The sequence below is a fragment of the Mauremys reevesii genome, linkage group 15, assembly GCF_016161935.1.
Source record: "Mauremys reevesii isolate NIE-2019 linkage group 15, ASM1616193v1, whole genome shotgun sequence".
In the NCBI taxonomy this organism is placed as follows: domain Eukaryota; kingdom Metazoa; phylum Chordata; order Testudines; family Geoemydidae; genus Mauremys; species Mauremys reevesii.
In genome coordinates, this window is record NC_052637.1 from 2,621,507 (window position 1) to 2,645,633 (window position 24,127).

Genomic DNA, 24,127 nt, shown 5'->3' on the forward strand with positions numbered 1-24,127 from the left:
AGGAAGAGGGACACACACACACACACACACACACACACACACACACACAGGAGATCATATCTGGGGGCACGAAATGGCTCTTCCATGTAGAAACGCCAGTGCAAAGAGTCCTGTGCCCTTGGGGTGAGGAGCCTAAGCCAGGGGCCTTGGAGATGGGCACAGCCCGGTCGCAGGCTGCCAGGGTGACAGATGTCAGGGCTGAGGCAGCCCAGTGGGGCAGAGTGTCCATCCCCCCAGGCCAGGGCAGCATGGGCACCGACAGGACGTTCTCTAGGGCTCTGTCCAGCCTAGTTTCCAGTGTGCCCAGCGAGGGGGCTCTGGCCCTTCCCTGGGGGCAGCGTGTCGGACCCCTGACCGGGCGCTCCCCTGATAGTCGCACTCAGTGAGTCCCCTTCCCCACCCCCTCCCCCTGCCCGTGGGGGGCCCCTTTGGGCCTGGGACACACGGCTGGGAGCGGGTGGGGGACTCACCGCAGGGGGCGATGGCCGCAGGACCTGGGCTTTCATTCTGCTTTCAGAGTCGCAGAGATCAAGGGAGTCGCCCCCTCATCAGGGCGTCTCTGCCGGGAGCCCTGGTCCTGATGAAACAGCGGAGCAGGGGGTCTCTGCCGGAAAGCCTGGTCCTGAGAAAACAGCAGAGGAGGGGGGCTCTGCTCCTGCTGGCCCCAGGGACCAAAGCCAGCATCCCTCTGTGGTCACATCTGTCACCAGCCACTCCTCCAACCGTGGCGTGGAACCCGTGGCCTCCAACCTCCCGTGTGCGCAGCCGCCATGTGAGTCTCCCGGCTCAGGCGAGAAGAGAAAGCGCTCGGCAGGTGGCAGAGAGGCCGAGGAGGAGGCAGAAGAAAAGGCCCTTTATTATATGAAGGTCCAGGCCGTGAACGGCGTCTCGGTGGCCTGGGAGACCGGGGCCGGCTTTGAAGCCATTCGGAAGCGGCCTCGGATCTTTAAGACCAAGTACATCGGCGGGGAAAGCTTTGCCGGCTCGGACCTGAGCAGCTCCCACACCAAGTCGGAGCTGGGGGACGTGGACTCGGAGGCAGAGTGCGGCGTTGAGGGGCCGGCGGAGGAGGCGCCGCAGCAGCCGACGGGAGCGCCCCCGGAGTGGCTCCTCACCATTGAGCAGGGCGTGCGGTGCCTGGCCTGCTGCCGAGTCTTTCCCAGCCTGGAGGCCCTGACCCACCATGTTAAGCAGGGGCTGCGCGAAGGCTTCAGCTGCCGCGTGTACTACCGGGTGCTGGGGCAGCTGAGGGCGAGAGACAGGTCCCAGGGGAGACGGCAACGCGGGGGCCGGGGACGCCAGCCACGCGTCCGGGAGTGCAGCAAGTGTGGGGGACAGATACGGCGCCCACGCAAGGCTGCCAAATAGGCCTGGCTAGGCCGTGCCGGGGGGTGCCCAGCTGCTGGCTGAGACCGGAAACGACTCTGCCAGAGGACCCCTGAAGCCACAGGGTGGCGAGTGCCGCCAGCAGCGGGTCCGGGGCACACACGCCAGTCGCTGCCCCCGGCTAGGAAGCCCTGCCCGCTCCCGGCTTGCCAGCCAGACCCGATCTCCACCTGAGGCCAGGACAACGAGCTCTGGGCCTCGCCGTGATACGCCCGGGTCCCTGCTTGGGAAAGACCAGCGCTATGAGCATCAGGGCTGAGAACTGGCAGCTCCAGCAGCGCCAGGCCAACTGCATCCCAGCCCAGCACTCCAGACCCGCCCCGGGCTCCCCCGCCCCGGGGCCAACAGGCCGAACCGGAGCTGCCGGACTCCCTCCCCTCCACCAGCCCGGCCGGAAGAGCAACCCGCAGCTCCCGCAGCAAGGCCCTGCGGATGCCAGCAGAGCCCCAGACAGCAACGCCGGGCCCCACCCCTCCATAGGGCTCTGGCCGACCCGGACCAGCCACCAGCGACGGGGAAAGAACTGAGGACATCAGCCAGCCCTCTCCCTGCCAGGACCCAGCCTAAAGCCTTGGCCGCCGGCTGCCCAGAGGGATGGAGGGTCGGTAGCAGATCCACGTCCTTAGAGACGCACACGGACTCCAGCCCATCGACGGGAGGAAGGTGATGGGAAGACGTCTCTCTGCAGCATCCCCAGAGATGGACACACAGGGCGGCTACAACACACAGCCCCTGAAGGCTGAGCCCTGGCCTCTGCCCCACAGAGCAGAGAGCTGGGAGGCGCCGCCGGCACAGACATCAGCTAAGTGACTTACTTTGGGGGTTCCCGTCGGGGCGGGGGGATGCCCTGGGGTCACGGAGCATCTCAGGGGCTTGTGAGCTGGGCAGGGAGCTACATGGTCTGGGCAAGGGGCTGGAGGTCAGGAAGGCGAATGTGGGCAAGGGCTGGGTGGGAGGAAGGGGTGTGGGCAGAGGGCTGGAAGGGGGTGTGGGTGGGGACAGGGGCTGGATGGGAGGAAGGGGATGGGTGGGGTTCAGGGGCTGGATGGGAGGAAGGGGGTGTGGGTGGGGTTCAGGGGCTGGATGGGAGGAAGGGGGTGTGGGTGGGGTTCAGGGGCTGGATGGGAGGAAGGGGATGGGTGGGGTTCAGGGGCTGGATGGGAGGAAGGGGGTGGGGTGGGGTTCAGGGGCTGGATGGGTGGAAGGGGGTGTGGCTGGGGTCAGGGGCTGGATGGGAGGAAGGGGGTGTGGGTGTGGGTGGGGTCAGGGGGCTGGATGGGAGGAAGGGGATGGGTGGGGTTCAGGGGCTGGATGGAAGGAAGGGGGTGGGGTCAGGGGCTGGATGGGAGGAAGGGGTGTGGGTGGGGTTCAGGGGCTGGATGGGTGGAAGGGGATGGGTGGGGTTCAGGGGCTGGATGGGAGGAAGGGGGTGGGGTGGGGGTCAGGGGCTGGATGGGAGGAAGGGGGTGGGGTGGGGTTCAGGGGCTGGATGGAAGGAAGGGGATGGGTGGGGTCAGGGGCTGGATGGGAGGAAGGGGTGTGGGTGGGGTTCAGGGGCTGGATGGGAGGAAGGGGGATGGGTGGGGTTCAGGGGCTGGATGGGAGGAAGGGGGTGTGGGTGGGGTTCCAGGGGCTGGATGGGAGGAAGGGGATGGGTGGGGTTCAGGGGCTGGATGGGAGGAAGGGGTGATGGGTGGGGTTCAGGGGCTGGATGGGAGGAAGGGGTGTGGGTGGGGTTCAGGGGCTGGATGGGAGGAAGGGCTGTGGGTGGGGTCAGGGGCTGGATGGGAGGAAGGGGATGGGTGGGGTTCAGGGGCTGGATGGGAGGAAGGGGTGTGGGTGGGGTTCAGGGGCTGGATGGGAGGAAGGGGGATGGGTGGGGTTCAGGGGCTGGATGGGAGGAAGGGGTGTGGGTGGGGTTCAGGGGCTGGATGGGAGGAAGGGGATGGGTGGGGTTCAGGGGCTGGATGGGAGGAAGGGGGTGTGGGTGCGGTCCAGGGGGCTGGATGGGAGGAAGGGGTGATGGGTGGGGTTCAGGGGGTTGGATGGGAGGAAGGGGGCTGTGGGTGGGGGTCAGGGGGCTGGATGGGAGGAAGGGGGATGGGTGGGGTTCAGGGGCTGGATGGGTGGAATGGGGTGTGGGTGGTGACTGGATGGACCCAGCCCATCCCCACCCTACAGAATTCACTTCCTCTCCCTGCCATTACCCCTCCCCCCTCCCTTCTCCCCACCACACAATCAACGTCCTCAGCCTCCCCACAGCCCCCCCTCGCTCCTCTAGCCCCATCTGGCTCTCACTACCTGCCCCCCCCCCCTCCACCTCCTCCCCAGTCCCCCCCCCTCTCCCCTTCACTGTGCCACAGAGCCCAGCTCCTGCTCTGCTCTCACCCCCCCGCCCTTCCTCCTCTCCCCACAGCTCCGCTCCTCTTCCCCCACCCGTTTCCTCTGCACCCCACCCGTGGGCTGGATTCACCTGTCCCAGGTCCGGCCTTGGCTTCTGGCCACACCACAACTCCACCAGCCACAATGGAGCTAAAGCTCTGACCTGCATCTTCACTAGGAGCAGGTTGAGCTGAGCCACATTAGATCCACCTGACCTTAACCCCAGCCCGTGTCTTAGTCCAGGCAAAGGGCCCGTGTCCTCCTCAGCGCCTGGCCCAGCTCGGTCAGGTGCTCAATTGAGCGAGAGGGACATAAAAATCTGCTAGGCAGCTTTGACATGCTCAGATCCCAGCTGTAGAGCAGGGAAAACATTCCCCACCGTGCACCACACGCCACAGCCGCCCGCCCTTCAGCTGAGGGGACGAAAGGCTTTCACCAACATTCATTAATGCAGCTTCACGCCCCTTGGCAGGAGAGGTAGCAGGTAGTAATTCACTCGCTAGTATTCATCACCATGCAATTTTGACAGGTTTCCACGCCCCTTTTAGGGCTCATGTCCCACCTTCCCACCCCGTTTCCGTTGGCGCCAGAGTGTGGCGCCATTGGCCATTTTGAAAAAGTGTGTGTGTGTGTTTGACTAGGGGAAGTGTTGTGTTTGTTTGTGCTTGGGTACATGGAGAGAAAAAGGTTGAAAGAAGAGTGTGAGAGAGTGTGAAGAGGAAAAAAGAAAGTGAGTGAGGTTTAGTGGAAAAAAGGAAATTTGAAAGAAGAGAGGTAAGTTATTGAAGAAAAGAGGCTGGTTATGAAAGAATAGAAGGATTTTTGTTTTAGTTTGAAAGAAGAGAGATTTTTAGTGAGTTTGAGTAAGGAGAGATGATGGTAAAGGCTGAGTTTGGAGAATAGAAAATTTGGAGATAAATGTAAAAGGTGTATGAAATGTCAGGGTGGGTTAAGAAAAAATTAAATAATATTGTAAACTAGGTTTAAAAAGGGAAAGGCAGAGCCTGTTTGGTAAGCACAGGGTAAAAAAGTGAATAAAAAAAGCATTTAAACTATTCAATACCAGTGTAGGTTAAAAAAAAAGAGAGAGGTTAAAAGAAAGAACAGGAGAAGAAAAGAGAGCCCTCTGTGCAAAGAGCAAAGATAGAGCACATGGTGAAATCAGAATGAGAGAGAGAGAAGCAGGCAGAGCCCGTTTGGTGAGCACAGGGTAAGAAAGTAACTAGAAAAGCATTCAGTATCAGGGTAGGTTAAGAAAAAAAGAGAGAGGTTAAAAGAAAGAAGAGGGCAAGAAAGAGAGCTCCCTCTGCAAAGGGCAAAGCTAGAGAGCACATGGTGGAATCAGAAAGAGAGCGAGAATACTCACCTTTGAAGTCTTTCTGTAGAATGAGGCAACTCTTCTGGTTCAGACCCTCTCAGACTCGTTATCACCACCTTTGGATCGGCCCAGTCAGAGGTGGTTTTACAGCAGCGTCATAGAATTCATTTTCCTGAACCAATCCTAGAGTCCCAAGATTTTAAACAAGAGCCAACTCCCACCTTTCCCCCTCCCCTTTAACTGTTTTATTCTTATCTAAAGAAACGGACCCCCCCCCTGCATTTTCCCACCATGTAGCCCTTTTACAGAGGAGTGTTTATAGAAGTTAAAACCATAAGCTTTTAGTAACACACCATTTTAAACAGTTTTTTCCCTAGGTTTTAGACTAACAGGTGTTATTTTTTAGTAAGCACAATGTGAAGCTGCAGCAAAGCTCCTGTTAGCAAGGCAGCCTCTGTGAGTCAGTGGATCAGAGATAAGAAGGCTGCTTCTTTCTCAACATTTTTAACAAACACAGGTTAAAGTTACATTAAGTTTTGCAAAGGGAGAATGACTTGAAAAGACAAACCTAAGACACATCCCTTTTGTAGGTGTTGTAATAAAAAAAGAACAGTAAGAAGCACCCCTGGCTTAAAACCCCAGGTTTTTAGTAACAGACAGTTTATAAACCCCTTATTTTGTAAACCATTGAATTAGAAAGAAGATTGCTTCTTCCCCCACTTTTTACCAAAGAGAGGTGAAAGGCTTTCAAGGGAATAAGCACTTGAAAAGACATGCCTAAAGGAAGACACTTTTTTTTATTTAACCCCCTTGGCATAAGTGTTTCAATGAAAAAGAACAGGCAGAAACACCTTAGGTTTAAAACCCCAGGTTTTTAGTAACAGACAGTTTATAGACCCCTTATTTTGTAAACCAGTGGATTAGAAAGACAAAGAAGCAAAGCTCCTCTTAGCAAAGTAGCCTCTGTGAGTCAGTGGATCAGAGATAAGAAGGCTGCTTCTTTCCCAAACTTTTTAATAAACACAAGTTAAAGTTACTTTGAAAAGACAAACCTAAGACACATCCCTTTTGTAGGTGTTGTAATAAATAAATATGCAGAAGCACCCTAGGTTTAAAACCCCAGGTTTTTAGTGACAGTTTATATTCCCCTTATTTTGTAATCCAGTGGATCAGAGATAAGAAGATTGTGTCTTTTAACAAAAGAGGGAGGAAAGGCTTGTAAAGGAATAAACACTTGAAAAGACCAGCCTATTTGAAGACCCATAACCTTCATTTAGCCCCTTAGGCATAGATGTTTCAATAACATGCAAGTCCGCAGAAACAACCCAGGCTTAAAAACACACAAAGCCTGTTTATAAACGTTTTTCCCTAGGTTTAGGCTCGCACTGGTCATAGGTGTTTTAATAAAAAAAAGAGCATGCAGGAACAGTCTAGGGTTATAAAAGTAATGAATAGTGACAACCCCCCCCCCCCCCCCAGGTTTTAGACTAGCTCTGGCTATTTTAGAGTAAAAACTGTGAAGGTGCAGCAAAGCCCTGCTCTGCTCTTATGTAAACAACCAGGACCCTGTAACAACCCCCCCCCTCTTTTTAACGTATTAAATAAACACATGAATAACAAACCTACCTGAAGACACATTCCTTTATTTGTAGGGGTGTTTCAATAAAAAAAAGAGCATGCAGAAGCACCCCAGAGCTAAACCCACAAAACCCTTACTAAGAATAAGTTTCCCCCCAAGGTTTTTAGTGAGAACCACTTGAAACAGCCGTTTGAAAGTCGAGGATTAGAAAAGAAGACGACCCCTTTGAAAAACAGGCTCCCTGAAGACACTTGTTTTTTATTTAGCCCCCTTGGCGTAAGTGTTTCATTGAAATGTAACAGAGCAGGCAGAAGCACCCCAGGTTTGTAGGAACAGACGGTTTATATTCCCCTTCTTTTGTTAACCATTGGATTAGAGAGGAGAAGTTTGTTTCTTTTCCCACTTTTTAACAGAGAGAGGTGAAAGGCTTGGAAAGGAATAAACACTTGAAAAGACCAGCCTACCTGAAGAACCATAACCTTCATTTACCCCTTAGGCATAGATGTTTCAATAACATGCAAGTCCGCAGAAACAACCCAGGCTTAAAAACACAGAAAGCCTGTTTATAAACGTTTTTCCCTAGGTTTAGGCTCGCACTGGTCATTTTCTTAGCAGGCTTTTGCGGCAAAGCAGCTGTCAGCAAAAACAGCCTCTGTAAACCAGTGGGTCAGAGATAAGAAGGCTGCTTCTTTGCCTGCTTTTTAACACATACAAGTGAAAGTTATCAAGTTTTGTAGAGGAATAAACACTTTAAAAGACAAGGCTATATGAATACAGAGCTCTTTATTTAACATTTTACATGAATGTTTTAATTAAAATAAGAGAGCACGCAGAAAACACGCCACAGTGAAAGCCACAGAACCTTAGTAAGAGCTAGTTTATATCCCCCTGATTTTGTAATCCAGTGGATTAGAGAGAAGTTTTTTTCCCCTCCCCATATATTTGAAGCATTTTGGTTTTTTTAAAGTTTATTTTGAAAAAGCAGTATTGCCTGAGCTGTAACAAAACAAGGCCCCTCTCAGGGATATTTTGTCGAAGTTTAGTGAACTAAAAAGGCTTTAGATACTAGCCTGTTCTTTTAAAAATAGTGTTTTTAAAGTACCAAAACAACAACTGGGTAAGAATATAAAAACTGGCAATTGAGGGGTGTTTACATATGTATTTTAATTTAAAAAACCCCAATATTGCTTTTTAAAGTTCGGATTTATACAAAAAAACACAAGAAAGAATAGCTTCTGTAAAAAAAGTTAACTGTTTTTTACAGGACCGGCTCTCGGTTTTTTGCCGCCCCAAGCAAAAAAATTTTTAGCTGCCCCCCATCCCAGCCATGGGCTCCCCCACGCACCCCCATGCTGCCACAGCCCTGGGCTCTCCCACCCACACCCCCTGCCGCCCCAGCGCTGGTCTTCCCCCTTTCCCCCCTACCTGTGTCCTCCCCCCACCCCGCTGCCGCACCAGCCCTGGGCTCCCCCTTTCCCCCCACCAGTGCCCCACACACACACCTCCTGCCACCCCAGCCCTGGGCTCTTCCCTCCCCCCGCACCCTCCTTCCGCTGCAGCCCTGGGTCACTGGTAACTCGCTCCCAGGGCGGGTCATTCAGCAGGAATTTTGGATGTGCACAAAACACTGACAGGTTTGGTTTCCATATGGTTACAGAGCTGCAGTAAAGTGGAACAATTTTCAGCTGGTGTGATTGGAGGATATCTGGATGCATATTATAAGACTCTCCTCCATAAATGAGGAAAAGTTGAGCTGCCTTTATTATTCTTTTGTTCCACTCTTTCTTTCTATGGGGAATTTGCCAATGCAATATCACTGTCTTCCTTTTAAACAAACAAACAAACAAACAAAAGTCAATGGCTGTTGAAAATAGCAATTCCAGTCCTGATAACCACTGGGAAGCATTTCTTGCTCAATTTTATCCTACTTTTTCTACAGCAAGTTACAGTGGATCAGTATATTTGAATTGGGAGAAATGAAGTAAGAGCTGCCCAAACTGAGCGGGAGCACTCCTGAATTTTGAGGTGTTCAAATCTGGAGGGCAGGTGCTGGGGTGGGGGTGGGGCTGTGGGCTCCGTGGGGGAGCACGGCAGGATGTATGCAGCAGCGTGTCTGGAGCTGCACGGAGCCAGACACGCTGGTCTGAGTGGCACGGTAAGGGGGCTGGGGGATTGGAGAAGGGGTAGGAGGTTCCAGGAGGGCAGTCAAGGGACAGGGAAGGTTGGATGGGGCAGAGGTTCAGGGGGGCAGTCAGCGGCAGGGAGGGGGAGTTAGATGGGTCAGGGGTGTGGGGGAGCAGTCAGGGGACAGGGAGCGGTTGGACAGGCATGGGAGTCCCAGGGGTGCATCAGGGGACAGGTAGGGGGTGGGGTTCTGGGGGGCAGTTAGAGGCAGGGGTCCCAGGAGGGGGTGATCAGGGAGCGGGGGGGAGTTGGATGGGTTGGGGTTTCTGTGGGGGGCAGTCAGAGGAAGTGGATGGTGGCAGGGTGGGGCTACCCTCCCCCTGGAGTGTCCTGTTCTGTGAATGTTCAAATCTGGTCTCCCTCCCATCCACAGCACTCGCAGCACGCTGCCGCATGAGGTCCCCCTCCTTCCTTTCCAGTTGGTAGTGGCCAAGGGAATGCTGGGAAATGTAGTTCTTTCCCTGCTCCAGGGCTGGCTCTATAGGCAGGGAGCTAACCAGGGAACTACAGCACCCAGGGCCCCCTGTTGGTTCTCAGCTCCCATGCCGCCCCTGCAAATGGGCTGCCCCAAGCAGGTGTTTGCTTTGCTGGTGCCTAGAGCCACCCCTGGTTTTTTACCAGAAATATGGAGCCTTCCTCACCCCCGCTCAACCTACACACATGCACACACACACTTTTCTCCCCTTTCTTCCCTCTTTTTATTCTTCTTCTTTTAAAATGTTTTTTTTTAAATCTAAACCAAGGACAAACATTTTTTTAAAAAGCCAGAGCCACAGAGATCAGGCCATGGGGGTAAGAAAGCTGTCCCGAGTTTTAGGGGGCATGTTGTTAACTCTTTTAGTGAAACGGTTTGTAGGCAGCCTGGCTGTGTACGTTGTTATGCTTTAGCATGGGCAAGCGTTTATTATTTGAAAACACTTTTCCATTTTATGAGGTATTATCTCCCCCCATCTTACGATCTATTAACAAAAACAAGCTAAAAGATACATTGTAGCAAGGACTGCAAAGGAATAGTTACAGTATTGATGATTATTACCTTGTCTAAGCGCCTAGAGAATGTATTTTGTTTTGTTTTTATAAAACACTTTTATGCAAACTGTAACCCTGAAATCAGAGGGACTATGATTAAGTCCCAATGCAGAGGGCCTTGGGGTGGAAAATGAAAAGGTACAGCCAAAGGGGAAGATGGTATGATTTAAGAGGGGTTCTGGGGCTGCTTTGCAATGGTGCATAGGGAGCCTATAACCCTCATGCACAAACACCAGTTAGAGGGTGTTTTGGGAATAAAATAGGCCGTGGTGTAAAATAAAATGTCAGTTGAAAATAACTGTGTAAAGTGTGTTTTTATGGAGTTCCAGGGATGTGGGGTTTGTCAAAAGGGCGGTAGGTTGCCCCCGTAGTATACGCGCAGTTATCTTACAGTTTGTCAACAACAACAACAAAAGGTGTACGAAAGGCCTCTTCCTCTAACAAAGGCCCAACCACCTCACCCAGCCCTGGTGTTTGTGCATGAGGGTTATAGGCTCCCTATGCACCCATTGCAAAGCAGCCCCAGAACCCCTCTTAAATCATACCATCTTCCGCTTCGGCTGTACCTTTTCATCTTCCACCCCAAGGCCCTCTGCATTGGGACTTAATCATAACCCCTCTGATTTCAACAATGTCTCAGGCCTCTCATCCACTGTTTCATATTATTTAATGCTGTACATCACCTAGGGTTACAGTTTGCATAAAAGTCTTTTATAAAAACAAAACAAAATACATTCTCCAGGCGCTTAGACAAGGTAATAATCAGCAATATTGTAACTATTCCTTTGCAGTCCTTGCTACAATGTATCTTTTAGCTTGTTTTTGTTAATTTTTCTGATAGGTCGTAAGATGGGGGGAGAGAATACCTCATAAAATGGAAAAGTGTTTTCAAATAATAAACGCTTGCCCATGCTAAAGCATAACAACTTACACAGCCAGGCTGCCTACAAACCGTTTCACTAAAAGAGTTAGCAACATGCCCCCTAAAACTCGGGACAGCTTTCTTACCCCATGGCCTGATCTCTGTGGCTCTGGCTTTTTTAAAAAAAGTTTGTCCTTGGTTTAGATTTTTAAAAACATTTTAAAAAAAGAAGAAAAAAAAGAGGGAAGGAGGGGAGAAAAGTGTGTGTGTGTGTGTGTGTGTGTGTAGGTAGTGCAGGGGTGAGGAAGGTTCCATATTTCTGGTAAAAAAAACCATGAGGCAGCTCTAGGCACCAGCAAAGCAAGCACCTGCTTGGGGCAGCCCATTTGCAGGGGCGGCATGGGAGCTGAGAACCAACAGGGGGCCCTGGGTGCTGTAGTTCTTTGGTTAGCTCCCTGCCTATAGAGCCAGCCCTGGCGCAGGGAAAGAACTACAATTCCCAGCGTTCCCTTGGCCACTACCAACTGGAAAGGAAGGAGGGGACCTCATGCGGCAGCGTGCTGCGAGTGCTGTGGATGGCAGGGAGACCAGATTTGAACATTCACAAAACAGGACACTCCAGGGGGAGGGAAGCCCCATCCTGCCACCATCCACTCCCTCCGACTGCCCCGCACAGAAACCCCAACCCATCCAACTCCAACCCCCGCTCCCTGATCACCCCCTCCCGGGACCCCTGCCCCTAACTGCCCCCCAGTACCCCAACCCCTACCTGTCCCCTGACACACCCCTGGGACTCCCATGCCTGTCCAACCACTGCCTGTCCCCTGACTGCTCCCCCGCACTTCTGACCCATCTAACTCCCCCTCCCTGCGGCTAACTGTGGCCCCGAACCTCTGCCCCATCCCACCCCCCCGGCTACCTGTCCCTTGACTGCCCCCCCGGAACCTCCTACCCCCTCTCCAAGCCCCCAGTCCCCTTACCGTGCCACTCAGACCAGCGTGTCTGGCTCCGTGCAGCTCCAGACACGCTGCTGCACACATCCTGCCGTGCTCCCCCACGGCGCCCACAGCCCCGCCCCCACCCCAGCACCTGCCCTCCAGATTTGAACACCTCAAAATTCAGGAGTGCTCCCGCTCAGTTTGGGCAGCTCTTACTTCATTTCTCCCAAATCAAATATACTGATCCACTGTAACTTGCTGTAGAAAAAGTAGGATAAAATTGAGCAAGAAATGCTTCCCAGTGGTTATCAGGACTGGAATTGCTATTTTCAACAGCCATTGCCTTTTGTTTGTTTGTTTATTTAAAAGGAAGACAGTGATATTGCATTGGCAAATTCCCCATAGAAAGAAAGAGTGGAACAAAAGAATAATAAAGGCACCTCAACTTTTCCTCTTTTATGGAGGAGAGTCTTATAATATGCATCCAGATATCCTCCAATCACACCAGCTGAAAATTGTTCCACTTTACTGCAGCTCTGTAACTATATGGAAACCAAACCTGTCAGTGTTTTGTGCACATCCAAAATTCCTGCTGAATGACCCGCCCTGGGAGCGAGTTACCAGTGACCCAGGGCTGCAGCGGAAGGAGGGTGCGGGGGGAGGGAAGAGCCCAGTGCTGGGGTGGCAGGAGGTGTGTGGGGCACTGGTGGGGAAAGGGGAGCCCAGGGCTGGTGCAGCAGCGGGGTGGGGAGGACACAGGTAGGGGAAGGGGAAGACCAGCGCTGGGGCAGCAGGGGTGTGGGTGGGAGAGCCCAGCGCTGGGGCGGCAGGGGGGTGCGTCGGGGAGCCCAGGGCTGGGACGGGGGGCAGCCAAAATTTTTTTTGCTTGGGGCGGCAAAAAACCGAGAGCCGGTCCTGATATGTTCTTTTGATATGTTCAGTTCCATGCAGCTATCCATTGTTATCGAGGGCACTATGCCCTGTTGGAGGCAGTGTGACCTAGTGGATACAGCCCTGGACTAAGCTGCAGGAGACCTGGGTTCTAGTCCTGGCGCTAGCCAGCTGTGTGACTTTGGGCAAGTCACTTCACTGCTGTGTGCCTTAGTTTCCCTGTTTGTACAAAGGGGATTCTGATCTCCACGATAAAGCGCTTAGCGATCTGGGGCTGAAACGTGCCATATCACAGCGAGGTGTTAGTATTCATTCCCTTTCTCTTCCTCCCAGCCGGGAGCCGCAACTACTGCCATAAAGACCACTGTGTTCCAGAAACAACGTCAACCCAATGCTTCCGAAGTGACCTACTCAGGGTGCCGCTTGCCCCCATCCGGCCAGGAGGTAAATATCCATGTGACCGATGTAGCAGGTGACCAAAACCATCGCTTGCCGTTATTCCACAAGCCTGATGATTCTCAGACCCAGTTTTTCATCTCCACCAACCCTCCCGCTTGGGAACAGAGTTTTAGTAGCAGAGGCTGTAGTGAGGACTCGCAGGGCTAAGATCATACTAAAAATGCTGTGGAGCATTCCTATATCAAGCTAAAGGAGCAGCGTGCATTGCGGGATATGGTGTTCTCACCAGGGCCGGCTCCAGGCACCAGCTTAGCAAGCAGGTGCTTGGGGCAGCCACTCCGGAGCGGGGCGGCAGGTCCAGCTATTCGGCGGCAATTCAGCGGAGGGTCCCTCACTCCTGATCGGAGCGAAGGACCTCCCGCTGAAATGCCGCAGATCGCAATTGTGGCTTTTGCTGGGGGGGGCTGCTTGGGGCGGCAAAATCCCTGGAGCCGGCCCTGGTTCTCACCTATCTTTATCATGTGTGCAACTTGCTGGGGGATAGGGTGACCAGACAGCAAATGTGAAAAATCAGGATGGGGTTGGGGGGGTAATAGGAGCCTATATAAGAAAAAGACCCCACAATCGGGACTGTCCCTATAAAATCAGGACATCTGGTCACCCCACTGGGGGAGGGAGCAAGGGTTGTTTCAGGGCTGCCGTGGGGGGGGGGCGGGCAAGTGGGGCAATTTGCCCCGGGCCCCACAGGGGCCCCCATGGAATACAGTATTCTATAGTATTGCAACTTTTTTTATGGAAGGGGCCCCTGAAATTGCTTTGCCCCAGGCCCCCTGAGTCCTCTGGGCAGCCCTGGGTTGTTTGCAAATGAGCAAATAACCAAACAATCGTCGCTCCCCGAATGAAGGAGGTTTGGCTGGACAGTTACTAAGGGGCAGCTGGCGCTAGGTGGCGCTGTTGGCTAATGGCAATATCTGTTTCTGCCCATCCACAGCGCTGGGCGAGCAGGGACTGGGCCCTGCAGGCAGGTGCTTTGGCAGAGCTGGGGCAGGGAGCAGAACGGGACTGGCAGGGGATACTCCAGCCTAGGGCAGCAGTGCATTGGCAGAGCGGGTGGGAGCTGTGCTGGGGTAGCTGGGAGCACGGCAGGCCAAGATCGTGGTGTATTGACCGGGCTGCATGGGGAGGCCACAGATTGCAATAGCACAGGATGTTGCAGGTCCGGATCGAGGTGTGTGTCAAAGCTGGGGGAGGCAGGTGCCCACAGCAGCAGCCCCACAGCACCGTGCCTGGGCCCGGGCAGCTCTGTCAGCCTCCTGCGTTGAAGAGAACCGGTTCCACTCCAAAGAGGAGGCATTTTCGGGACAAGCGCCTTCGCTCACAGTAACTGCCCTGGCCGCATGGCTGCCGGCCGCGATCAGCGGCTGTGTGTGACGTTGCGTTTCTCAAGGGAACCTGGCTCACAGCTCTCTCTGTTCACAGGGGAGGTCGTTGGTACGGTTTGCATCCAGACTGCGGGGCAGACCCAGCAGTAGCTGACCACATCCCCGTTCCTACAGCATCGCTGGGTCCTTTGTTAAGGGCAGACGGCAGCAGCGGAAAAGGAGCTTTACATCTTGTGCCACAAGAATCTCATTCAAGCAGGAGGACCACGGAAGGCAGAAGGCAAACGCTGAGCCCCCTCTGAACTCTCCCTGGCGCTCTGAAGCAAAGCAGTCACGCTGAAGGCAACTATTCTCCAGTCTTCACTAGGGGCCCGATCCTGGGACGTGCTGAGGTCACTTAACGGCACTCGGGACCCTTCCAGGATCAGGCCCCATAATTCCATATGCCAGGCTATTATTATCACGTCGCATTTATACTGCACTGGTGCCTAGACGCCAGCCAGGCCTGGGGCCAGCTGTGCTGGGGACTCCAGCAGACAGAGCTCGTGTCTTCCTGTATGCAAACCACACATGCCATGTGCTGAAATCAGAGCACGGGGAAAAGCTAACCTTAGCGTGGTATCAACGCACCACGCCAGCTGTCAGAGACACGGTGTCTGGTGCCCCTTTGTGACACGCTGCAGGCACAGAAGGGTCTGTGGGACTGTGAAGAACAGAGGAGACATGGGGATTTTTTTCAGGAATTGTCTCTCTGATTGCAATCGTGCCGCCTGCCCCAGGCTGCAAAGGGTTAACTCAGTCCTCGGTGGCTTTGTTCTGCGGGAACTGGCGTCAGGGCTCTAGACAGCCCCAGCCCCAGTGCGTAACACACAGGACAGGGGCCAGGACCTGGGACGTGTGGGCTCCATCCAAACTGGACACCACGTGCTGGTGGCTTGTGGCAAGAAGTGGGGCAGTGGGTGGATGCAGCCCAAAGGGCCTGGCTGGTTTTAGAGACGCTCCCTGCAGCTCCCAGAGAAGCAGGGTCTGCAGAGAAAGAGCCTGTCAGCTGCCCCAGAAGAGCAGGGGGACCAGGGCGCAGTCGGGCCTAGCTAATTCTGGAGAGAAATTCTAAACGTAGCTCAGACAGTGTGTGTGCTGGGAGGGGGAGGGGGAGACCTTTTGCCACTTGAACCCCTTTGCCATGGGTGGCAAGTTCATAGAAATTTTGGTGGTGCCCCCCCAAACTCCACCCCCACCTGCCTAAGGCTCTGGGAGGGAGGTTGGGGGGAGGTCTGGGGTGCAGGAGGGGGTGAGGGGTGCAGGCTTTGGGACGGAGTTTGGGTGCAGGCTCTCGGCTGGGGGTGGGGGTGTAGGAGTGGGTGAGGGGTGCAGACTCTGGAAGGGAGTTTGGGGGTGGGAAGGGGTGTGTGGGAAGGGGAGGGGGTGCATGCTCTGGGAGGGGGTGGGATAGGAGGGAGTGCAGGGGTGAGGGTTGTTGGGCTGAGGATGAGGGGTTCATGTTGCAGGGGGGGGCTCAGGGCTGGAGCAGAGGATTAGGGTGCGGGGGGATGAGGGTTGGGGCTGAGGATGAGGGGTTCATGATGCAGGAGGGGGCTCAGGGCTGGAGCAGAGGATTAGGGTGCAGGGGGATGAGGGTTGGGGCTGAGGATGAGGGGTTCATGATGCAGGAGGGGGCTCCCGGCTGGAGCAGAGGATTAGGGTGCGGGGGGATGAGGGCTCTGGCTGGGGCTGAGGGGTTTGGGGCGTTGGAGAGGCTCAGGGCTACGGTGGAAGGGCAGGGTAAGGGCAGCCTGCCTCGCCATTAGGGGATGGGGGGTGCTAGGACCCTGGGGCAGCAGACAGCAGTTCTGCCGGGAGCCGCTCGGCATAGGAATGTGCTACACCGGCAGCACAAGCAGGCCCGGGAGAGGCAGGCGCCGCTTTCTTTCAGGCAGGGAATTGGCGGGGCGGGGGGAGACCCGCGGGGGCCGGGGCCCAATCCAGGCAGGGCCGGGGAACAGACCCAGCTCCAAATATTGCTGGAGCAGGGCCCCCAGCCCTGAATATTCCTGGTGCTCGGGCACCTCGAGCCCATATGACCTGCCGCCTGTGCCCTTCGCTTCCCGTTTGCCATGTTCCTGTGCAGAACTAATCCTTGGCTGTGACGCAGCTGTTGGGTGTCGCTGTGTTTATCAGCTGCTGGCAGCTTCCCAGGGGGAGTCTATAGACGGGGCCGAACCTGCTGGAGCTGCTGAGGGGAACAATGGTGCTGTGGGCTGGGGAGCCAGGGTCACAGTGGGGTGGAAGGCGAGATTCCCTCGCACAGAAGTGCCGGCGCCGGCTCATCGCTGGGAAGGGAGCCCCGGAGAGACGGACGTTTTGTCTCCCTGGTACGTTCGTGCGCAGCAAGTTCGCATGCGACAGCTTCACCCCCTGGCTTGCTGTGCACTAACTCGCCCTGTGGACAAGCCCTGAGAGAGGTGCAGCTCAGCCCTGACCTGCGACAGGAACAGAGTTTGGTTACAGAAACTATCAACTTCCACCCTTTCAGGTAACCAACGCTGCTCCAACATTTTCCAGTGCAAGATTATTTTGGGTTTCCAGCAACTGAGAGCTCAACATTTTGGGAGTTTGGCAGTTCCTGTTTTTCAACAAAAGCCCCTGAAAACATCAAAGAAAGCAAAAAAAAAAAGTTTGTCTACGTTGTTGCCATTTCCTGAGCAGCTCTACAGATTAATCTTTGCTCTGAATGTCCTGGGTTTCTTAATGGGAGGTTTCCTGTTTAACTTTACCGCTCCTGGAGGTAACATACCCATTGCTGCAGGCCTGCAATCTAACATCACCTGTAGGTACCCCACTGTCATCAGGTGATGACCTAGTAACCCCCCTTGGACACCCCACTGTCATCACTCAAGTGCGAATTTGGTGAAGGATACACAAGACCCCAGCTCCCCTCCTATGGGCACCTTGGCTCTGTAACAGGCAGTACAACAGGGTTTTAGACGCCTCGCAGCCGTGCCGCGGATCCACGCAGGACACTGAGCTGTGCAGCATTGACAGACACGTCTCAGAAGAAAACTGTACTTGGATCTAATTTTCCGTGGGGGTTTCTCTGCTGCTATGGACTGCACAGACCTACAATGCCCAACAGCCATGAAATCCCTGGGGAGCTGGTCTTCCGGCAAAATAGCGATTTGTATCCATTCTGTGTGTTCTGGGGGGCAACCCCTTGCTCCGGCAGGGCTGGGATGTTACGGAGAGGAGCAGCAGCAGGGAAACCCCGGGGGTCCACAGCTCTTCCCAGCACTGGTGCTGTGAAAGAAAAGAGAGAGAAATTGCAGCGAACCCCCCAGGGAGCGTTCTCACCCAGCGTTATCTGCTTCCCCAGGGGATTCCATTTGCAGACAAGGCTGAGGGGGGCAGGCCATGTCTGCTACGGCCCTGCACACGTTTTCTCATCCCAGCTCTGGCTTCTCTTGGGAGCCTGCTGCTCTCGGCAGGTGCCGCGTGAGACTGTGACGCTGGCAGAGCAGGTGCCCGCTCATGCCAAGGTCCCTGTCTCCGCTGAACACTGCCAAATACAGAGCTGGAAACAGTCTTACTCCCTTGTGTATTAGTGTTGTTAAAATAGGTATTTGAATTATAAGAATGTGTTTAGCGTTTAGACTGCATTAAATGCATGTGAGTTGCTGCAGCTTTAATCTAATGTAAATCTCTGTATACTATCTGGCAAAGTAGTATTTGGGCAGTTATAGTGTAAGCCTCTGTAATTGTATAAATCACCCGACTGGAGAGAGAGATTAACTAGTGTGACGTATGGATCTGCAACGTCCTGCTTAGCAGGACAGGCCCATCGACACCAGATGGACGATTGTGGAACGTTAAAAAGGACAAAAGACTTGGTTGCTCTGCTCCCCCCCCCAAAGAAGATGCATCCTGCAATTGGATTCCTCACCTCCCTTGAGTTTGCAGCTCAGCGCACATGAGAGGAGGGGGATAAAACCCCTAACAAGGAGGCACTGATTATCTTTGTGCTGCTTGGAGTCTGGGAGGGGGAGGGGGGCAAGATTTGTTAGGCATAAGCAAGAGATCCCCAGTTGCTTAGTCTTAAAAGACACATAGAGCTTGTTTATTATAGACTTCTGTTACCTTCTGAAACTTAAGATTGTAACTCATTTGTGTGTGTATGTTCACCTGCTTTAACCATGTCAATACCGCTCTAGTTTCTTTTTCCTGTTAATAAATCCCTATCGAGTTTATTGTAGGATTGTCTACAAACATTGTCTTTGGTGTGAGATTTAAGGTGCCATTGACCTGGGGTAAGTGACTGGTCCTTTGGGACTGGGAATAACCTGAATCTTGCCGTGACTCTTGGTGTAAGGGACCATCCACCAGAGTTGTAGCTCCCCTGGGTGGCGAGACAGATCGGAGTATCCACAGGGACTGGCTGTGCCTCCGTGGTTAGGCTCTTTTATTGCCTGAGGAGTTTGCACTGGATGATTGGTTGGTGAAATCTAAGTGTAGAACTTACAGCCAGTGTGGGGTTTGTGCCCTGGGGTTGGTACACACGCTCCTGGGTCCCGCCAGGCAGCGGGACAGAGATTAGCTGTAGGGGTAACAGTTTGCAGAGGTGCCCAGACAGGGTTTTTTAACCTTAGCAGTAGATGGGGCTGTGGCCACAGCATTGCTCAGCCCAGGCATTCCAGGACCACTAGTCAGCCTGGCTTCAAAACCCTGAGCTTTTTTTCTTAAAGTTACCCCAGTCTCCCATCCCCGTAGTGTTTGGGCATCCCCCAGTCAGCACCTCGTGAGACAGGGCTGTTATCCCCACCGGGCAGCTGGGGAGATGAGGCTGAGAGAGACTAAGGCCCAGAACCTCAAAGGTGTCAGACTCAGTGGAAGTTAGGTCACACAGGGAGCCTCCGGCAATGCGGGGCCTGAAGCCAGACTCCTGTGTCCCGGGCTAGAGAGCCGACCTTCTGGTGTTTGAACCTCGAGGGGTCACGCTTCAAAGAAAAACGAAAGCCGGGAGTCCCCTGGGATCACAGGAGTCTGGGAGCTGGGGCTTTAAGCAAAAACACCAAAATCATGAGCTGCCCGTGCTGTGACACTGGGTTTGTAACGAATAGACCCTCTGGTGACGTCTGCATAAGGACCACAAAGGCACCAGGCCCGGAAAGAATTTGTACCACTGGTGTCAGAGGTCATTGCACCTGGGAGGCAGCAGTGCCCGCAGACGTGCTGTATTTACACGTGCAGTCACTAGAGGGCGCTGGCGCCACTGTATTGGTGCCTTGCACCTGTTGCCCAAGCACCTTAGGCTTAGGCTGAGATTCATTTCTCCATTGCCACAGGCTGGGTCCTGCCATCTGGGCCCTGCGCTGCGTCGGGGCTGTGATGATTGTGATGCTGGAAGCAAACCCCTCCCAAGCAGCCTGGCACGCAGCACGCTCCCTGCACCACCCAGCTGCCCACCCTGCCCCTCTGCAGACCAGCGGGTACAGCCAGGACCCGGTCCCTTCCCCACGCTGGCTGGGGGCTGTCTGCTTGGTCCATGTGCCTCTAGCCGAACAATCTGCTGCCCTAAGCCATCGTTCCTGGCAGCCTCCTCCTCTCCCTCCCCCCCGGGGGCAGACCCCAATCCAGCCCCTAATTAGCAGCCATAAATCAGACAGCTCCACTGGTGCTCCCCGGGGGGGTCTGCGGCACACCGAGGGGATCACCTGAGCGGGCGACGCTGTTCTCACTCCTGCTGGCGTCGCTCACGCTGGGAGAGCTCGTGGGGACATTTCTGTAACACACAACAGCCCATCCGTTAGTCCAGTAGCAACCCACGGGAAGCTAACGCCGCCGGGCCGCTCTTCAGCCCCAAAGATTTGAAAGGGACGTCCCGAACCCTTGAAAACCGCCACTGGGACTGGGTCGCCTTAACCAACCGCTGGCAAAAGGCCAGTGAGAGGAACCGCGGGGAAGCTGGATTACATACGAATCAGCATGTCTGGCTGGGGCATCCCGGCATGTTTAGAGATTAGCTACTGACTTTATCAACCCAATGGCACGTGGCTTTGAAAAGCCAGAGGGGAAGTGAAGTCCTAGAGCTTGTCTGCAGGGGGAGATTTACTGGATCAGGATGTGAATTGAACTAAACTTGAATTAAGGCCAATTTTATTCCAAATTACAGTGTGAACATAGGGGATTAATCCAGTTTAACTAATCCAGTTTTAATTCACACCTTTACTGGATCCAGATTAATTTTCCTGTGTAGACGAGGCCCAAGATAGAAGCAAATGAGCTGCCACTCTTCAAATACAGTAATGAGAGATCCTTAAAGTCCCTCCTGGAAAATCTAGCTTTGATTTCGAGTAAGGTAATGGCAGAAATAATGCGTGGAGGCATCAGCGATGATGGGACCGTGAGCAAAGAACAGTGCTGGGGGTTAGGTGAGGCAGGCTGTGTCCGCAGCTGAGGAGATGGTCAAGATTTCCTACAGTGACGAGTGATTTTGAGGGCCTATCTTCAGACACATGCAAGAGGCCTTATTTTCAGTGCTTATTCTCACCCTCTGAAAATCGGGCCTCTTTAAACTGTGTCGAGTTGGGGCCCAAAAATCGAGGGACCCAAAATCGCTGGGCACTTTTGAAAGTCTTGGCTGGGTGCCTGAGCCAGTCGTGCCCAGGGCTCTCGTCCCTGCACTAAGGGTGCCACAGCAGGGCGTGGCATCGAGGGAACCTCTGAACCGCGGGGAAGTGCCACATTGTGACTTGCTCTCCCTCTCAGACACCAGTGGCAACATTAACCATCCCGAGCGAGTTCACAGTGTTCTATAGGGATGTGTATTGTCCAGCGTCGGGGCCCATCTCTTTCACCTCCCCCAGTGACACAGCGCAGGGGATAAACGGCAGGACACCACAGCAGCAGCGGGCGCCAAGCTGGGAGTGCTGGGGAGCCCCAGGGAGGAGAGAGAGCGGAAGGAGAGCTGGAGCCATGGGCAGAGAACTGAGATCCCGCCTGAGACAGTGAGCTCCGGCCAGCAGGGAATGCAGGGCGCGCTCTCAGGAGCTGCCCTGTCTCTCGAGGGACATCCACGCCTTGGCACCTGTACAGCCACCTTCTGCCAAAGCAGGTGAGCCGGCGGGTGCCAGGGAGAGCCCGGACGGCAGAGGTGGGAGAGGTGAGTGTGGTGGGGGAGGGGGGGTTGCATTGCAATAAACCACCAGAGAATGACGGGCTCACAGACCTGTAGGTAGCAGAGCCAGGGACCGGGGCAGCGAAGGGTCTTCACTTGCGGGGACGGGAAAGTCTGGCTCTCGGGGTGAGTGTGGTAGGTCCTGGCCTCCTGCCTCTGGCAGATGCACCGGAGCTGCCCCTGGTTCCACACGCAGCCTGACTGGTTGCTGGTCTCCCTGGGGCGGAGAGCTGGCGGGATGCTGGAATCAGAGGCAGATGGGTGACCGTCACCACCGTGCAGTCCCCAGCGGAGCCCAGGAAAGGCAGCAGTGCCCGGCACTAGGGCAGGAGAGGCCAGTGGGCAGCTAGTGGCCCTGTGCTGGAGGAGCTGAGCTGAGCCGCAGCGTGGCAAACGCCCGATGGCTGGCCAGTCGCGGCAATGCTGCGGAGAGGCAGCGATGGGGCTCTCAGAGTCTGCTGCTCTGCCAGTCAGTCTCTCCAGGGGAGCAGAGCCGTGGATTGGGGACCTGGGTGGCACTTTCTGGCCAACATTGGGTCAGTCACACCCCCCACTTCTCCACAGGGGCAGGCACCTCTGTGCATGGGGTTTGCCCTCCCCCGTGCAGCGCTATCTTCCCACAAACCCCTGTAAAGGGGCGCTGAAGACAGGCTTCTGTGGCAGTGGGAGCGCAGAGCCCAAAGCAGGTGCCCCAGTGTCCCACAGGTGCCCATGACCTGCGGGGACTGTCCCATGGAGGTGCTAACCCCGCCCCGACAGAGCAGGGCAGGAGCTGTTCCTCATGGGTGTGGTGCTGGGCTGTCTCCCCTCGGGGAGCGGGGTGATCCAGCCCAGCACTGCCCACTCCCCATGGCCACGTTTCTAACTGGACCCCTCAGGCGGGCGGCCGGGCACGTGTGTGCCCAGGTCTGTGCACACGCCATCTCCAGGCTGGCCGACAGCAATCGACAGAACAGCCAATGGGCCCCTAGAAAGGGACGGCTGAGGTTTCTGGCGGTGCTGCCGGCTGCGCTGCTGGGCGTGTTCTTCCGGCTCGGCCAGGGCATCCCCGTGCCGCCCGGCTGCCTTCGCCGCAGCCAGCACCGCCCAGTGCGCGCCTGGGAGCCCTGCGGCCCCCCCACGCCATTTCAAAGGGCCCAGGGCCATGGGCGGTGGGTCTCAACGGCAGGGGGAGGATGGACCTCCCCAAACAGCCTTGCGTGGCCCTGCCCACACTCAGGCCCCTTCCTGCTTCCTGGGCTGCGCTGCTGGGGGCTCTTCCCCCCAGGCTGGGGGCTAATGGGGGCCAGCCTGTGCTCCGGGGAGGGGGGTGGGGCGCGTCTCTCACTCACCCTCCCTCCCGGCGTTCCGGGGCTGGCGGCACTTGGGTGGCCTGGGGGTGTGTATGGGGGGCTGGCTGCCACGCCGGGGGGGGAGCTCTGGCGGTTAAGGAGGGGCCTCAGGCAGAACGGGGGGTCTTGGCCGAGGGCGGCCTCCCCAAACCCGGGGTTCACCGGCCCCCATCCCAGGGGGCCCCCGGGCCCTTGGGCAATTCCCCCTTTACCACCCCCTGTTGGTGGGCCTGGGGCCAGTCCCACGCTCCCAGGGGTTACAGAGCCCCCCACGGGGGAGGCGGCTCAGGGCCGGCCCAGGATTTAGCCCTTAGGAGCCAGCGTCCAGCCAGGAATCTCGCCGGCCCCGATCCCAAGGCCAGTGACGGACTCCCCTCGACTGCAATGGGCCTTGGGCCAGGCCCTCCCAGCACAGCGCCTTCTCCTCCCCGATGCCCAGCGAGGGAAACGGCCACAGTCGTCAGCCCTGAGCTCCCACCAGACAAACCCAGGGCCCAGCACTTCCTTCCGTTCCAGAGGCGCCTTACCCGCCCCTGCGGGCTCCGCGCAGTCCTCACACTGCCACGGGCCCCTGGTGGCCCCCAGCGAGGAGCAGCAGCGGTGGGTCCCCTGGGAGCCACACAAGCTGCACAGCAGCAGCTGCCATGGGCTGGGAAAGCAAAGAGGTCGGTGTCGGCACCTCCCAGCTGGAGGGCCGGGAACGGCCCAAGCGAAGGTGGGATGGTGGCCCAGATCCTCTGAGGTTCCCCAGGCTCCTAACTCCCTTGGGTTTCAGTGGCTGTTAGGAGCCTAAATACATCTGAGGATCTGGGCTGCAGCCCCGGCTCCTCCCTGCAATGAGATGGCAAAGACCAGAACAAAGGCACCCGCCTCCCTTCACGCCAGCGGGCCGGCACACCCCATCCGCCAATAGCCGGCCATTGCCGTGCAACGCCTGCTGGGCTACGGCTGAGCTGCCAATGGCCAGCAAGGGGCGGGACCTAGACTGAATCCAACCCCACCCCCTCCCCGGCGCAGCATGGACCATGCGCCCGGGGCAAAGCCCTGGGAGGTTAACTGCCTACCCATCGTCTGCGGATTGCTCTCTGCCGCCCACGTACAGGCAGCAGCCGGCATCACAGCGGCTGTGTCTGTGATACTGGTCGCTGAACGCGCCGTCTTCCTCCCAGGCGGTGTCCCTGAGGGAGCAATGGGGGGAATTAGCGTTCCTCTAGCAGGCATCCACAGGGTGCTGGCACTTCAAATGCTGGGTACCAGGCTGCAAGCTCCCTGGGGCAA

The 24,127-nt window shown here is 55.6% G+C and overlaps 2 long non-coding RNA genes across 2 annotated transcripts; one reads left to right on the forward strand and one right to left on the reverse strand.

The window, feature by feature from the left end:
* Positions 1-3,798: 3,798 nt before the first annotated feature.
* LOC120384090 lies at positions 3,799-15,585 on the forward strand. Its single transcript, XR_005588626.1, has 3 exons — positions 3,799-6,941; positions 12,903-13,013; positions 14,448-15,585. It is a non-coding gene; the product is annotated as an uncharacterized LOC120384090 (long non-coding RNA).
* A 1,814-nt stretch (positions 15,586-17,399) lies between these two features.
* LOC120382978 lies at positions 17,400-21,754 on the reverse strand. The gene is made up of 3 exons (XR_005588304.1): positions 21,570-21,754; positions 20,056-20,123; positions 17,400-17,644 (listed from the first exon to the last, which is right to left on the reverse strand). It is a non-coding gene; the product is annotated as an uncharacterized LOC120382978 (long non-coding RNA).
* Positions 21,755-24,127: the final 2,373 nt, after the last annotated feature.